Raw genomic sequence first — 18431 nt, 5'->3', positions numbered from 1 at the left:
CTTCTTCTTCTTTCCTACAGCTACCTCAAAAGGGCAATATCTACCAGGGTGTTGTGCTCACTAGGCCTGGCCTCCTGAGCAGACCCCACTTCCTTAAATAAGGATGTCACATAGAGGAGGGAGAAAGGTTGTTTTCTGCTGCTCCAGAGAAGCGGACACGGAGCAATGGATCAAAACTACAAGAAAGAAGATTCCACCTAAACATTAGGAAGAACTTCCTGACAGTAAGAGCTGTTCGACAGTGGAATTTGCTGCCAAGGAGTGTGGTGGAGTCTCCTTCTTTGGAGGTCTTTAAGCAGAGGCTTGACAACCATATGTCAGGAGTGCTCTGATGGTGTTTCCTGCTTGGCAGGGGGTTGGACTCAATGGCCCTTGTGGTCTCTTCCAACTCTTCTATGATTCTATGAAGAGTGAATTTCACTGATTCTGTGTGGTTCATTGCTGACCGGCTCTCCTGACACCCACTCCTAGCACTGCCTTAGAGAATGAAAATATTTTTTAAAAACTGCACATGTCCTCCTTAGATATTTTAAAACCTGAGAAAAACAAAGAAGTCTAAATGACGGGTGCTTTCTCCTCTGGACTGTTCTTTTTAAAAAAAAAAAAAATGACACACAGAGATGGAAACTGAAAACAGAAGAATGGTTCTCCTTCTGGAATCCTCTGCCTGAACCAGCTGCTTCCCATTGCTTTAGAGAGATGAAGACCCTGTGCCCCACCAGGGCATTGTGGCACTCCAACTCCCATCATCCCTGACCATGGACTACGCTGGTGGGGGCTGATGGGAGTTGAAGTCCAAGAATATCTGGAGGCAGTGGCGTAGCGTGGGTTGTCAGTACCTGGGGCAAGGAAAGTAATTTGCGCCCCCTAACCCGTGGATTTGCGTCCCCTAACCCGTGGATTTGCGCCCCCTAACCCTAACCCCCAGATGTTGCGCCCGGTGCGGCCGGCCCCCCCTGCACCCCCCACGCTACGCCACTGTCTGGAGGGCCACCCCATCTCTCCTTCACAATAATGCTGGGCTTGCTGATCCCCTCAGAATATGGCAAGATCTTTAGAATTGTTACGTAGTACAGTGGTACCTTGGGTTAAGTACTTAATTCGTTCCGGAGGTCCGTTCTTAACCGGAAACTGTACTTAACCTGAAGCACCACTTTAGCTAATGGGGCCTCTCGCTGCTGCTGCGCCGCCGGAGCACGATTTCTGTTCTCGTCCTGAAGCAAAGTTCCTAACCTGAAGCACTATTTCTGGGTTAGCCGGAGTCTGTAACCTGAAGCGTATGTAACCTGAGGTACAACTGTATCTACATTTGGTGCTCTTTTATGCAATTTGTGTTTATTTTTTAACTCGCTACCTCGCCGTTGTTTTAATATGGTTTGGCATTTAGCTTTGATGGTTGTTGTTTTTAAAGAAGAGAATGCAAATTGCCTTTGTTTGATAATGTTATTGATTGAATGCTCCCAAATGAATCTGCCTGCCTCCCAGCTCATTAAAGCTTGGGCTGCATTCTTCTTCTTCTTCTTGCTATCGTATTTTCACTGTGGACTGGTTTCCCCGAACAGCTTTATTGAAAGGAGCCCCGCTGTTGTGCTAGTGCGCTGTGAATATCCCTTTTATCAGAGGTGAAGGAAGGAAGGGGCTGAAAATGTTAGTAAAACATAACCTGATGCATTTAAAAGGACTTTGCAAAAACAAGACTTGCTCAAATTACAGAGAATCTCATTTTCAAAGCCCCCTTTCATTGCATTTCATTCATTTATCCAACTTGCACCCCGTGTCCCTTAGATCAGCAATTTGGGATAAGGTTGCCACATTTTGGATCCAGCTTTGCCCAGTCTTACAAAAGAAAAAGAAAAACTTTTTAAGGTATTTGAGGCATTTTCATACTGCTTAATTATTCACATTTCTAAGGGGTGTACATAAAAACAACTGACAGAATATGAGACAGCAAAACAATAAAAAAGATATCATAATGTCAGGGAACTGACATTGGAGTGAGAGGCGAAGGGGAGGCTCCCAGATGATGCTGGTGAAGGACCCAGCAGCAGGGGGAGAAACAGCTCAGGAGAGGGGGAAGCCAATCAGCGCAACACCAGGGATAAAGGGGGGCAGACGGGGGAATTGGAGAGAGGGCTCCAGGACTCTTCACTGGAAATCAGTGAGGAGAGCCCAGATCCTCCACTACCCACGCCTTCCCTGCGCAGAAGACTCCCGTGCAGTGAGAGGAGGAGGAGACTGGGTGTCAAACAACTTTTATGTTGGAAGAGGTTCAAGAAACACCCACTGACGGATTCTGCCAGTGACTGAGGCAGCCACGGGAAGAAGGGGCTGCGCAGTCAGAAAGGTTTAACAAGGGAAATTAACCGAGAAAGGCACCAGCTTACGCACGAGTAACTCATACCCATTACACATAAGGTCAAACTCTACCTTTAAATACCTGCTGGAACAAGAAAGTCACAGGTCATACATTTAAAGCACTATGATACCACATTAAACGATCATGGCTTCTCCCAAAGAGAACTGGGCAGGAGCTATAGAGTTGTTAGGAGACCCCTGTTCCCCTCACAGACCTTCAATTCTGTGTGAAGAGAGATTGAGTGTTAAACCACTCTGGGAACCCTAAATCTTCCCCCTCAGCAGTCTGTGGATTCTGGATGTGCAGCACAAAAGTTTTCCCAGGCATTAAACACAGACCCCTAATGCCTGTCCTGTCCAGGTGAAAAACTGGTGGCTGCTCTGCAGTTTGGGGAAGAAGCTAAAAGATGTACACATGCCGCAATGAGCCCAGAAAGTAGGCTGGGACCAGAGTTAAAGTGAATTAATTGCTGGTTCTTTTGATCTAACGGAGATGCATGAATCTGAGATGTATGCACTTTGATCTAACTGAGATGTATGAACTTACACACGACTGCATTCATCACTCCAGCAGCCTTATTCCCAAGCCTTCCTCCTGCGTCCTTTGCCAGAGGTTCAGAGTTTTGTTGTTCCTGTGGAATGATAGGCTTCAATCTGATCCTGAATGTCGCTTTTGCCTCTGACCCTGGCTGTGTCCACAACATCCATTTAAAGGAACTCTGAAGCACATGACTTGCAGCAAAGGATCCTGGGAACTGTTCCTCAGCCGTTTTTACTGTGTTTGAATTATGTTACTCGTGAGAATTATCGCAATCGTTTTGTTTATTATGCGTTTGTCTTTTTACAGTACCATTTTTTGGGGATAAACTGCCCTATGACCATCCCCCCCCAAAGGGCAGTATAGAACTCTCTAATGGTATGAAACTGTGCAGTATAAGATAATCAACAGATAAAGCACAGCGAGACTAATTGGAAGTCATTTTTAATTTCTTGTTTTACAAGTTTTACAATCGTCCACCTCATTGGGAGTACAAATGATGTTAGTTATAAGAATTGTGTTGTTTCATGTATTGCTATTGTCTGTTTGTCAATTTATAGTTTGTTTATTTTATTGCATGATTGTTGGTTTGTTTGCTTTCCTGGCATAAATGCATCTATTTTAAAACAATATACAGTGGTACCTCAGGTTAAGTACTTAATTTGTTCCGGAGGTCCGTACTTAACCTGAAACTGTTCTTAACCTGAAGCACCACTTTAGCTAATGGGGCCTCCCGCTGCTGCCGCGCCTCCGGAGCACAATTTCTGTTCTCATCCTGAAGCAAAGTTCTTAACCTGAAGCACTATTTCTGGGTTAGCGGAGTCTGTAACCTGAAGCGTATGTAACCTGAAGCGTATGTAGCCCAAGGTACCACTGTATATATATATATATGTATCAATAAATATATATATCAATATATCTATATCTATATCTATATCTGTCTATCTATCATCTATCTATCTATCTATCATCTATCTATCTATCTATCTATCTATCTATCTATCTATCTATCTATCTATCTATCTATCTGAACTCTCTAATGGATAAATACAGTGGTGCCCCGCAAGACGAATGCCTCACAAGACGGAAAACTCGCTAGACGAAAGAGTTTTCCGTTTTGGAGGTGCTTCGCAAAACGAATTTCCTATGGGCTTGCTTCGCAAGATGACAATGTCTTGCGAGTTCCTGCTGGTTTCCCCCCCCCCTTTTTCTAAGCCGCTAAGCCGCTTATCAGCTGATCCGATCAGCAGATTAAAAGCCGCTAATAGCGCTAATAGTGCTAATCCGCTAATGTGTCAATGGGCTTGCTTCACAAGACGAAAAAACCGCTAGACGAAGAGAATCACAGAACGGATTCTTTTCGTCTTGCGAGGCACCACTGTACATCAATATATATATTGGGAAGGTTTCCTGCAAATATGTGTATATGAGGCAAAATGGCACACAAAAATTGGCACAACTGGAGAAATGTTCATAATAAAAAAAAGTTTTCTAACACTCTTAGTCACCATGCACCTAACTGAGGAGTCTTGGCTGTTACCCTTTTCTGAATCCCTTGGTCACATTATGCCAAACAAGCACATCTATTTTTTCCCATCAAACAGTGGAGGCCATGGATATTTGTTTATTTTTAAGCAGACTCCCAGGCACCCAGGCGCTGTGGCTTGTGGTTTCTATACATCTCATAAACACACACACATCCTTGTGTGTGTGTTCCGGAAATCATGTCAGCCTCCACCATTGAAAACAATGCCTATAAAATCAAGAATAAATGCTGACCAATATTTTTTTTTTTTTAAAAAAAAGAGCAGGGAAATTGAGCAACAATTTGAAGGACCCGTTTTGAGAGCCATATCTGCTAGAAGTCCTTCTGAAGTGTCTGGGTTATTGTAGATGTGTCGCGCTAAGATAAATTCCGCTCCCTTAGTATAGTGGATATGCCTTTCCTGAAATAGATGTAAATCATTATTTTTGGACTGCCCAGTCTGGTGCCACTTATCCAATTAATTTCATCTTTTGGCCAGGCCAGCTTCCTATTCATGGAACAGTGTATAAATACTACACTTGGAATAAAATGGGGGCACATGACTGCACTGCAGCTGAGAGTGACATATCTGAAGCTGTCAGGGTGTTGGCTCCCACCTTTGCAATGCTGTTTTAATTCTGTGCAAGACAATTTAGCCAGAAAATGCCCCGGGTGATTTGATCATTCAAATATTTATCGCTTTTAATGCAAAGGCGATTCTGCAGCTTTTAAAGGCACCTAAAAGCTTCCAGTTGTCTTTAGCTGCCTCTAGGTATTTTGTTTGCTTGTTTAACTTTCAGTACAATTTCAACCATTGTTTTATTTCTCTGCCGCCTTTCCACAAAAAAAGAATTTTGCTGAAGGCTGCTTGCAACGAAGGATAAAGGAATATATCTTGATACCAACCATCGCAAGAGCTCCTATATGATAACAAAATGAAACGACGTATGGTGGTACCTCGGTTTTCGGACTGTTATGTACTGAATTGAATAGGAGCCAAAAGGCAGCAGTCTGATTGGTCCTAGAACAATAGGATTCAGAATGCAGCAGTCTGATTGGTGCGCAGGAGCCACCCAATCCAGCTCCAGGTGGAAGGGAATCCGCAATCTGATTGGCCCACGGGAGAATCCCGGAATTAGCCAATCAAGTGCGGCCCATTGTGTAAATAATGTATATAAAGCAGATACTTTGGGGGAACTTTCATTTCCCACTACTATGAGCTGAATAAAGAGCATGAAATCCACACTTGACTCCGAGTATATTTCATGGACGTAATCCGTTCCGGAAGACCGTTCGAGTTCCAAAACGTTCAAAAACGGAAAACTCAGTACGGAAAACTCAATACGGAAGCTGGGTGGCGTGTTCGACTTCCGAGGTATGTTCGAAAACTGAAGCATTTATTTCCGGGTTTAACGGCGTTCGAAAACCGAAATGTTCGACAACAGAGATGTTTGAAAACTGAGTTACCACTGTAATAGCAAATACATATAGTGACATGCAAGAACCCCCCCCCCCCAATATTTCAGTACTATAAATATAACAACAACATTAAACAACATGGCACTTCCTGGCAATAGCAAAAAAATAACAGGGGAGTTGGACAGTTTCATCTTAGTTCCAGCAACATCCCTGCAACAATGCTGTTAGTATTCTCTCTGCTGCTGCAATTTCAAGGCTTCTGACAACACACCTCTTCTGATGTTGCTGTTTAATGCAACCCTTCCCATTTTCCACTTTCAGTGAATACATTTTCTTGTAAGCAACTTTACTGTTTGGCTATTACAGTGGTACCTCGGGTTACAAACACCTCAGTTTACAAACACTTGGGGTTACAAACTCCGCTAACCTGGAAATAGTACCTCGGGTTAAAAACTTTACCTCAGGATGAGAAAAGAAATAGCGCACCAGCGGCACGGCGACAGCAAGAGGCCCCATTAGCTAAAGTGGTACCTCAGATTAAGAACTGTTTCAGGTTAAGAACGGACCTCCGGAACGAATTAAGTTCGTAAACAGAGGTACCACTGTTTTATTTATTTATTTCATTTACGAATCCCGCCCTGTGAGACACCTCAAAGCAATTTGCAATACAGCAATTTACAACACGCACACACAAACAAACATGTTCACCACATATTATTCTTATTCCATACCCATCACTTGTCCCAGGACATCCAATTTTTCTGTGCAAGAGCATGCAACCCAAAAACGTGTGGTTTTGAGCACCACAATCTCACATGATCTCACACCGTAAGCTCACCCCAAAAGATGCACTTTTGTGGGGCAGCGATCTCTCGTGGTGCCCCAAAACACGAGTTTTTGGGCACTGTGGGAGCACTGTGCTTTGGGGGGGGGGGCAAAACTCCACCCACGTCATGTGACTCACATGGGAGTGTGCCCTAGAAAACAAGCATCCAGGTTTTTTGCATTGACGTGGTGGAGTGTATGTTATTCTTATTCTTATTCTTATAATTATAATTATAATTATAATAATTATTTATACCCTTGCCCTGTTCCCTGACATCAAATCAAGGCAGCTTACATATATAATAGGAAAAGCTAAAAGTGTTTGGGAGGGAAGCAATGATTAAAAAGAAATTAAACAGTATAGAATTAAGAGAATATATATAATATCTATTAGAAACATAAAGATACTTACAGTAAAAACAGCATGGCACCAGCCCTTTCATTAAAAGCGGTCAGCTCCCAACAGCCTGTTTGAATAAGAGGCATTAACCTACGAATGGAAGGACAAACATGAACACATGTATGACAAATCAATTCAAATCCAATACAGATATCAGCTGGGATAAAAGTCTCCACTTAGAAACCTTGTTGAAAGAAGAATGTTTTCATCAGGTGCCAAAAGGCCAATAGAGAATATACCTGCATGATATATAACAGGAGTTACAAAGTGCAGCAATAATACAGTGGTACCTCGGGTTACATACGCTTCAGGTTACATACACTTCAGGTTACAGATGCTTCAGGTTACAGACTCCGCTAACCCAGAAATAGTAGTTCGGGTTAAGAACTTTGCTTCAGGATGGGAGCAGAAATCGCGTGGCGGCAGCACGGAAGCAGCGGGAGGCCCCATTAGCTAAAATGGTGCTTCAGGTTAAGAACAGTTTCAGGTTAAGAACGGACCTCCGGAACGAATTTAGTATGTAACCAGAGGTACCACTGTAATAATATTTACACCCCGCCTGTTATGTACTGAAGTTCTCACCCTGGGCCAGCAGGGGGATACTGTAGATAGTTATGCAAATAAGGGATCGAAAGTGACGTTCAGTGATTGGATAGTTTTAGAAAATTGTTACATTTACGTTGTACTGGAGCTCTATATAAGCAGGCTGACTGAACACTTCAGTTCAGTTCTGTTCTGGCCTGTGAATAAACAAGAGCTGTTTGAAGAATCGCTGTGTCGTCTGATATGTTCACCTACAACTTAACACCGCCCATCTGGCTGGGTTTCCTCAGCCACTCTGGGCGGCTTCCAGCAGAATATAAAAACAGAATAAAACATCAAATATTAAAAACTTCCCTAAACAGGGCTGTCTTCAGATGTCTTCTAAAAGTCAGATAGTTGTTTATTTCCTTGACATCTGCTGGGAGGGCATTCCACAGGGCGGGTGCCACTACCAAGATGGCCCCCTGCCTGGTACCCTGTAACCTCACTTCTGGCAGGGAGGGAACTGCCAGAAGGCCTTGGAGCTGGACCTCAGCATCCGGGCTGAATGATGTGGGTAGATGTGCTCCTTCAGGTATACTTGGTGGAGGCCATTTAGGGCTTTAAAGGTCAGCACCAACACTTTGAATTTGTGCTCGGAAACATACTGGGACCCAGTGAAGATCCTTTAGGACCAATGTGGCCATTCCCAGTCCACTGTCACACTATAGGCTTTATTCTGACATCATGTGGAATGGCCCTCCCAATAGTATGTATGTATGTATGTATGTATGTATGTATGTCAAGAAGATCAAATCTCTCCATTCTGAAGGAAATCAGCCCTGAGTGCTCACTGGAAGGACAGATCCTGAAGCTGAGGCTCCAATACTTTGGCCACCTCATGAGAAGAGAAGACTCCCTGGAAAAGACCCTGATGTTGGGAAAGATGGAGGGCACAAGGAGAAGGGGATGACAGAGGAAGAGATGGTTGGACAGTTTTCTCGAAGCTACCAGCATGAGTTTGACCGAACTGCGGGAGGCAGTGGAAGAGTGGAAGACAGGAGTGCCTGGCATGCTCTGGTCCATGAGGTCACGAAGAGTTGGACACGACTAAATGACTAAACAACAACAACAAATGTATGTATGTATGTATGTAATAAAAAATTATACACCCCTTGATTGTAAAAGAAAGAAAGAAATAAAAAATATCCCTTCAAAGCGGTTTACAAAAGGTAAAACAGTAAAACTGAGAGAGAGAAAATCACAACCCTACTTTAAAACATACAAAAGTTAAAATACTAAAACAGATTAAAATCTTTTCCCCTTTCTAAGCATCTGGGTAGGCTTGTCGACACAGGTGCTAAAAAGAGGACTGTGTAGGCGCCTGCTTGATCTCAACAGGCAGGGAGTTCCAAAGTGCCACACTAAATGATCGCATTCTTACAAATGCCGAGCGGGTATTATGGGGCACTAATTGCATTAATGCCAATTCTGCCAATCGAATTGTGGGGTAAAGGCGATTTTGTAGGAGCGCCCTTGGGCACCCTTAAGTCCATGGCAGCAATTCAACCTGGAGGTTGCCAGAGGATGGGCGAGGGTGGTCAGGCTCCCCCACTCCAGAAACAGCCGTACCTGCCAAACCAGCTGAAGCCGGTAAAAGGCACTCCAAAACCCCTGAGGTCACCTGAGGTGGATTCCAGGATCCCCTCCCAGACTCTGAAGGGACTCTTTCAAGGGGAGCATTCCCCACCCAAGGCAAGCACTTGATCAGTTATCAGGCCAATAAAACACACTTCTCCAGTCAAAGCTTTGAATGTTTCCTGTTTCATCTATTTTATTAATTAAGAATAAAGAGTATCAATCTATTGCCCGAGTTCTCCCGTGATTTCTTTATTTTGCAACCTCTCTGGAGGTTCACTAAGCAGCTCCCTGCTCATAGAACGGTGTATAAATGCTAAGAATAAAAATCAGAGTACGTCCCTGGGCTGCAGCTTAACGTAACGCATCTTAAGCTGGCAGGGTGTTGTTTACCATCTTTGCGGTTGCTAATCATCTCCTTCCTCGCACACTGCAATGCACGTTCGCTTATTTATTTATTATAATTTTGCAGAGTCTGGTGTGTATTATGAGGCCTGTCAAAGAACTTTCTTCCTTTCACCCTACATGATTAACATTATACAGTGGTACCTCAGGTTACATACGCTTCAGGTTACATACGCTTCAGGTTACAGACTCCGCTAACCCAGAAATAGTGCTTCAGGTTAAGAAAGGTTAACAATTAGATAAAATTAAGGGTGAGGATTTGCTGAACTGAATATTTGAAATTGGAATGCAGAAAGGGGAGGTATGAGGAGGTCAGTGAAGTAAGTTCTAAGAAAATAAGGATTTGAAATTATACTTGTTTTTTCTTGTTTGTGTTTGTTTGTATTGTTGTGTTTGATTATATAATTTGTGAAACTTCAATAAATATTTGATAAAAAAAAGAACTTTGCTTCAGGATAAGAACAGAAACCGGGCTCCGGCAGTGTGGTGGCAGCAGGAGGCCCCATTAGCTAAAGTGGTGCTTCAGGTTAAGAACAGTTTCAGGTTAAGAACAGACCTCTGGAACGAATTAAGTACTTAACCCAAGGTACCACTGTATATATGTGTGTGTGTGTGTGTGTACACACACACACAAAAAACCACTAATACCATCAAATCATGCTTGAATCGTCACAAAAACAAGAGGGCAGGCCCTGCCCCAAAGAGCTTCTGCAGTTGTTCCAGTTATGTACCTATCCTTAAGAATGGACCTAGCCTTAGTTGCAGTCCCCAGCTGCTGTTGGACTACAACTCCCATCATACCCTGAGCATTGGCCATGCTGGTTGGGGCTGATGGAAGCTGGAGTCCCGCAATAGCTGGAGGGCCACAGCTTCCTTAGCTCTGGTCTAGGCAGTGAGTACACTGGTAACCTAGCCTGCCCTCAGCCATCCAGTGGACCTTTGTGGACAGAAAGGATTGTGAGGGCTTCCAGTTTCCTGAGGCAAAACCTCTTCCTGAGCTTTTGGTGTGATCTTGTGTGTATTCTGGGTTTGTCCTTTGGTCCCGACATGTGACCTTGATCTGGATTGCTTCCTGGCCATGATTCCTGTTTTACCCTCATCTCCAATGCCTGTTTGGTTTCTTTGGTCTGACTGAAGATTCCTGGCTTATTTTACATGGCTGCCTTTGGCTCAGCCCTGACAATGACCCTTCCTGAGAAATGGATGTGCCTGGTCCATTCCCAAATTGCTTTTTGTTCTTGTTACTGGCCAGCCACCAACAACCATCCAGTTGAAGCCCTAGTGCAGGGTAGCCAATGTTATAGACTATAGTTCCAATCATCCCTGTCCATTGGCAGGCTGACCAGTGCTGATGGGGATTGTAGTCCAAAATATCTAAAGGTCGCCAGGTTGGCTACTCCTACCCTAATGAATCATTGGTACAGAGAGTTACCTCAGATGGCAGGCATGATGACTTCAGGGGATCCCTTTCTGGAGGCTATGATCCTTCTTGATATTCCAGAAAACCAGATAAAGCAGGGACAAGAACTTAAGCTATAATCTAACTGAACACCAAGTGTCCTGTAAAAACTGGGACGTCCTGTTTTTTCTCATGAGAGAGCGCAGTGGGTGCTGCAATCTCACATGAATTTATGCAGTGATTTCCTCCTCAAAAACCACTTTTTTGGGGGGGTCCTGTGATCTCATGTGGCACCCCAAAATGCATGCTTTAGGGTGCTGTGTCTGAAAAAGTACTTTTTCCAGGGGGGAATTATGGTCCCAAATTGCACGAGATCACAGCATCCAAAATGGCCGCCATTCTCTCACAAGAACAAACGGGAAGATGGCATCCTGAAAGATTGTGTCCTGAATTTTGCCATCAAGGTGTTTGGTAGATATGGTGAGAGCCCATTTGAAGTCCTGCTCTGTGACAGGAATGGCATTAAACGCAACTTATTTTTCTGTCATTGCATTTGTGAAACCCTGCCTAGCAGAGCAGTAAATGGCCTAGTGCAGCCTCCTAGAGTCCTGTCAGGGGGAAAATTGGAATATAGATAAATAGAACAACAACAAAATAACAACAACTTAAATTATGATCAAATCTAATCCTCAGTGGCTGGCTGTGGTATGTTTGTGAGGTGCTTTGTGGAGAAAATCAATCACTTCTCTTTAGATGTAATCATCACTTTAATTCAGGGCTAGGGAACCTTTAGCCCTCCAGGACTCTAGCCAAATGATCATATATGATGGGAATTGTAGTCCAAAGGTTCCCCAGTTGTTATGTACTGAGTTGAATAGGATCCAAACTGCAGCAGTCTGATTGGTCCTAGAACAATAGGATTCAGAATGCAGCAGTCTGATTGGTCCTAGAACAATGCAGCAGTATGATTGGTTGGCAGGAACCACCCAATCCTGCTCCAGATAGAAGTGAATCCACAACCTGATTGGCTTACAGTAGAATTCCGGAATTAGCCAATCATGTGCAGCCCATTGTGTAAATAATGTATATAAAGCAGATACTGTGAGGGGACTTTCATTTATTCCTCCTCACCACTATGAGCTGAATAAAGAGCATGAAATCACTTTGCGACTCTGAGTATATTTCACCAGTGTTGCATTATATTGTATTTTAATGTTGTGAACTGCCCTGAGATATGTGGATGAAGGGCGGTATACAACAACAACAACAACAACAAAATAAAGTGCAGATCCTACAGAGGAGGTACCTAATGTCTTTCCTAGCTGTATTTGCATGGATGAATTCCTGCTGTAAATACATGTTGATCTTTTAAAAACATTTCATGGCTGAGTTACTCTCACTTTATGAATGCTAATATAGTAGGGTTGTCATATTTCCAAAAAGTGGAAATCTGGATGCAAAAGTTGTTGACCTTTTTTTGTGCCAAAGTTGTTGAGGGTTGTTTTTTTGGGGGGGGGTTTGTGTGTGTTTTTAGCGCAAAGTAATGAGCTTTTATGGCTAAATTGCAAAAAAGAAGTTTTACAGCTATTTTTAAGGAAAATAGCCAAAAACGATTTCCGCCCGGACACTACTTCCAACTGCAGTATTCTGGCTATGTCCGGGAAGTTCCTGACATATAGCAACCCTATAATTTCGCATAACCCTAACCATCCTCCATATCAAACCATATCAAACTCTCACAAGTTAAGTAAAGAGAGCACACAATATTTATACCCTGTTTCATTTTTATACCCAAATAAAATTGCACTGAGCAAACAGATGAATTAGTTCTGGATTTCCCTTATGCATGCCTTTTAATATTCTTTCTCTTTGCATTTGTTTAATGTCATTTGTGTTTGCAATATCTTGCAGTTAATTTGCAATCCCGCCCCACCCACCCCTTTCTGACTTCCTACTCCTGTGAGCGTAAATGCTTTTTTGGCTTTGCCAAGTCACTGTGAGACCAGGATTGAGCCAGTGCGTTTCACTAGTTAAGTCTCCAAGGTTATGGCCAAAAGTCCATCGAGGTTCCTCAACAGGCCACAGGAACACAGGAACAGGAGTAACTGGGCATTAATGGCATCTATAGGGTGTCGTACTTCACAAAGGACAACCCACCATTTGAAGAAGTCCTTTATTTGAAGGCCTGCCCACTCCAAGTCCTTTATTTAAAGATAAAGGACTTGAAGAAGGAAAAACAGGGGCCCTGAAGTTGACCATCAACAATTAGCACCCGGGCAGTGGAATGGGGAGACATGCAGATCACCAGATCAGGGCTATCTCACATAAGAAAAGCCCTGCAGGATCAGGCCAATGGCCTGTCCAGGCCAGCAACCTGTTCTGACAGTGACCAACCAGATGTCTGCGGGAAGCTCACAAACAGGCCCTGATTGAGACATATTCCATTTCTGTTTCAATTACAGTCATCATTTCTAAAATTGTATCTATGCATTGTAACATGCAAATGTTATGCAAATCTGTGTCCTCTTTTGCCCTTCTACTTTTAAATGACACATTTCCTCTTTTTATGGCATTGGGTAACTGAGCGCCCTAGACAGTTCCAAGGTAAAGGGTAGTTTCAAGGCAGTCTGGACAATTTCCTAGATCCACTAGATTCAGTTTCCTAGATTCACTCTCAGCTTGTTCATGCATGTGCAAGTTTTGCTCGGTCTCTTTCCACTATAGCTGCCTACACATCATGCGTTTGAAGCACTTGCCTTGTAGAATCCTTGGAATGGTGGTTTGTTAAGGGTTCTGGGAACTGTAGTTTTGTGAGGGGTAAACTACAGTTCCCATGATTCTTTGGGGAAAGTAATGCACTTTAAATGTAGAGTGTATATGCAACCTTAATGAGTCTTGGTCAGACGTGAAAGCTTTAGCCATGGAATCACATTGTTGTTGTTTAGTCATTTAGTCGTGTCTGACTCTTCGTGACCCCATGGACCAGAGCACGCCAGGCACTCCTGTCTTCCACTGCCTCCCACAGTTTGGTCAAACTCATGTTGGTAGCTTCGAGAACACTGTCCAACCATCTCGTCCTCTGTCGTTCCCTTCTCCTTGTGCCCTCCATCTTTCCCAACATCAGGGTCTTTTCCTTCTCTTCTCATGAGGTGGCCAAAGTATTGGAGCCTCAGCTTCAGGATCTGTCCTTCCAGTGAGCACTCAGGGCTGATTTCCTTCAGAATGGAGAGGTTTGATCTTCTTGCAGTCCATGGGACTCTCAAGAGTCTCCTCAAGCACCATAATTCAAAAGCATCAATTATTTGGCGATCAGCCTTCTTTATGGTCCAGCTCTCACTTCCATACATCACTACTGGGAAAACCATAGCTTTTACTATACGGACCTTTGCCGGCAAGGTGATCTCTTTGCTTTTTAAGATGCTGTCTAGGTTTGTCATTGCTTTTCTCCCAAGAAGCAGGCGTCTTTTAATTTTGTGGCTGCTGTCATCATCTGCAGTGATCATGGAGCCCAAGAAAGTAAAATCTCTCACTGCCTCCATTTCTTCCCCTGTGGTATAATGGAATCACATACCCTCCAACATTTCTCTGATGAAAATAGGGACGTCCCATTCCATAATGATAATTTTACTATTTATACCCCACACATCTTACTGGGTTGGCCCAGCCAATCTGGGCAGCTTTCAACATATATAGAAACATAATAAAACACTAAACGGTTTTTTTTAAAAAACTTCCCTATACAGGATTGCCTTCAGGAGGCTCTGAGGGAGGGTGTGTGTGTGTGTCGGATAACTCCATACCCTCCAACATTTCTCCAATGAAAATAGGGACATCCTAAGGAAACGTGGGGCATTCTGGGATCAAATCAGAAACTGGGACGGCTTCTGTAAATCAGGGACATCCGTGGAAAATAGGGACACTTGGAGGGTCTGGAATCAGGTGAGGTGAAAGTTCTATTTGCAGTAAAAAATTGGAGCATCCTTCACACATGCAAATCACCACTCACAATCAGCCTGATAAAAATGCATGTGAAATCTGCCCTGATGTGTCTCGCACTGTGGCTCACAACAACTTACTGTTGTCAACAGGGCCAGCCCATCCATCAGGCTTGGTGAGGCAGTTGCCTCAGGCGGCAGCTGGGAAGAACAGGAGTGTGCTTGTTATGTACTGAGTTGAATAGGATTCAGAATGCAGCAGTCTGATTGGTCCACAGGAGACACCCAATCCAGCTCCAGGTGGAAGGGAATCCGCAACCTGATTGGCCTACAGGAGAATCCCGGAATTAGCCAATCACCTGGGGCCCATTGTGTAAATAATGAATATAAGGCAGACATTCTGGGGGGACTTTCATTCCTCCGCACCACTATGAGCTGAATAAAGAGCATGAAATCCACTCTCGACTCCGAGTATATTTCAGTGCTGCTTGCCTCATCCTCCGCTTGCCTCTGTCCCCCACCCCACCCCACTGCCCTGGGCTGCTTGTAGTTGCCTCAGACAGTGGGGGGGGGGGAGAGGCCACGGAGAAGGAGACAGTGGGATGACAGCATCTTCTGTTTTGCCTCATGCGGCAAAATGTCTTGGGCCAGTCGTGGTTGTCAGCTTCTGCCTCTGGCCATTGAACGAGGGTTTAGTAAACCAACACTGTGTGTTTCTGAGAGCAAGACTTCTTACGCGGGGTTTGCTGCTTACATAATTGCATGTAATTACTTCTCACCTAGAAATGCTAGCTGATGCTTGAGTTCAAATTCAAAAGGCTATCGAGTGTTCATATGGCTGTGGGGGGAAGGGGAGCTATGCTTTGAGCACTGTGCAGCGCTGCTTCAATAGGCATTGCATATTACAAGACTGGATGCATTAAGGCTGCAACCCAAAACACACTTACTAGGGAGTAAACCCCACTGAACAGGGTGGACTTACTTCAGAGTATGTATGCATATTCTGTGCAGACTTCTTTGGTAAGCAGCTACATCGAACGCAGTGGAACATTACCTCCATGTAACCAAGACTAGGATTGGGCTGCTGGGCTTGCGATTAGTTAGAGGTGGAATGGGGAGGGGGGTAAACGACTGTGGAACATCAGTACATATTGGAGGGCATAATGCGTGCTATACATTTTGGCCCCATTGAAATTCCTCAGGAGGAAACGCTTGGGTGTGTACTGGTACACAGTCTTTAGTCCGGAGAGGGCACTTGTATGCTGAAGGGCCTTATGCAGTTGTGTAGTGTGAGAGGGGGCCACAGGGGCAGTTGCCCTGTGTGCAAAATTGTTAGGGGCTGCAAAATTTCAACACCTAGTGCTGCCTCGATACAGCTGTGGCTTCCGTCGCTGGGCTCCATTGAAAATGGCTTCTCCATGCGAACCAAGAAGTGATTTCTCCAGACAGCGGAACAACTCTTTTCTTATCTTTGCAGCTGGGATCTCCTGGGTGACATGGATGCCGTTAGGCAGTTGAATGTGCCTGTGTACTCCGTTTCCTTCCCTCCCCCCTCCCTCTGCGCAGCCCAGGGCACTGGCAACCCACGCTGTGCCACTAGCCTTACAACCAGAGTGTCGAATTGTGTGGAGCAGAAGCAATGCCACTGTCCCTTTCTTCTCAAATACAGTGGTACCTCGGGTTACATACGCTTCAGGTTACAGACTCTGCTAACCCAGAAATAGTACTTCGGGTTAAGAACTTTGCTTCAGGATGAGAACAGAAATCGTGTGGTGGTGGCGCAGCAGCAGCAGGAGGCCCCAGTAGCTAAAGTGGTGCTTCAGTTTAAGAACAGTTTCAGGTTAAGAACGGACCTCCGGAACGAATTAAGTATGTAACCAGAGGTACCACTGTAGAATGAGATTTCTCCTGCTAGGTCCTTTGAGGTCCTTTGGGTAGGTACCACCAAGTCCAGAGGATTTAAATGGATGCAGATCCCTTCTAGCAAGAAAAACAAACAAACAAAATAACGCACCATTCTTTTTGTTTGTTGTTGTGTTCTTGGCTTTCTAGATTTGTTGTGGAAGCTGAGTGTCATAATGATACGTTTCTGCCGTGCACTTAGAAAATGGCAGATGGTGTTTTAAGGCAGAACAAGGCTGCACAGCATGCTTTGTTTGGTTTTCGGCGCACTTGTTGGCAGTTTTCTAACACGCCAAAGCCTAATCCTGGAGGAAAGATAATCTATTTAGCTTAGTGGTGGCCTATCTACTTCTCCCCATGGTACCCCATGCCGACAGTTTTTGCCAATTGTAAAAGAAGGCAACACTGTTTGGGGTTCTTGAATGAGGGAAATCCGGTACTGTCGTGTGTGTTTGATTGACGCCAGGACTTGCGATGTCAGTCAAGATAACCGGTGGGAGAGCTCTTTCATAACAATTGGTTATTACATCACAAACCATTTATAAACCTTTCCCCATCCTTTATTACTACCATTACTGCTATTTTAATTTACAACCCAACCACAACGATAAATGGGATGAAGAAGCTCTCCTGGTAAAGTTGCAGATTGGGACTTTTTAGTTAGGCGAGGAAGAAGTTGACGTGATAGGAGTTTGTAAAATTCTGCAGGGCTGTCCGATCCTCCTCCCTCCCGGCAGGCTGCCAGTAACGAAAAAACAAGAAGCTCTTACCATGGTATTTTAGTCAATATTCACAGAGAGGGACATAGGATGTTGCCTCTTTGATAATGGCGTTGCTCCAAGTAAAGTCCCACCCGCTCCGTCTCTCCTATTCTAGATCATTCCTGCATCGGCTGATCTGTGCTTTCTGCCTCTGAGCTTTCTGTTTTCCTACTCTCAATGCCTGCCTGGTCCTAGGAGGGGGGTGGGCTCTGGTATGCTTTCCAAAGATATTGAGTCTGTCAGCTGTTTTCCCCCTGGTGCTTCTTTCTCCTCCTGCCCCTCTCCCAATATTTCCCAGTTTCTCCACTCTGTAGCCTCTGAACGATGACCTTCTGCAAACCACTGTTCTAAATCTATACAGTGGTACCTCTGGTTGCGAACGGGATCCATTCCAGAGGCCCGTTCACAACATGAGCAGAACGCAACCTGCACGGGGCGTCTGTGCACATGTGGGTTGCGATTCGCCACTTCTGTGCATGAGCGTGACATCATTTTGTGCAAGCAGCGAAACCCGGAAGTAACCCGTTCCAGTACTTCCGGGTCGCCACAGGACGCAACCTGAAAAAACGTATCATGAAGCAAACGTAACATGAGGTATGACTGTAGTGTCCTCCTGTTCCCGGGAAGGTCCAATAGAAGTGGGAGGCGGTCTCCACCATTCCTCCTCCGATGTCCAGTCCCTGATACAGAAGGGTTTTCCTTCCTTTCTCTTAACACTAGAACTCGTGGTCTAGTGGATGTTGCAAGATGACAGACAGATCAAAGAAAGTACAGTGGTACCTCAGGTTAAGTACTTAATTCATTCCG

This window comes from Podarcis bocagei, assembly GCF_964188305.1.
Source record: "Podarcis bocagei genome assembly, chromosome: 1".
NCBI lineage: Eukaryota > Metazoa > Chordata > Lepidosauria > Squamata > Lacertidae > Podarcis > Podarcis bocagei.
The sequence above is the reverse complement of the archived record's forward strand: the minus strand, read 5'-3'. Positions refer to the sequence as shown.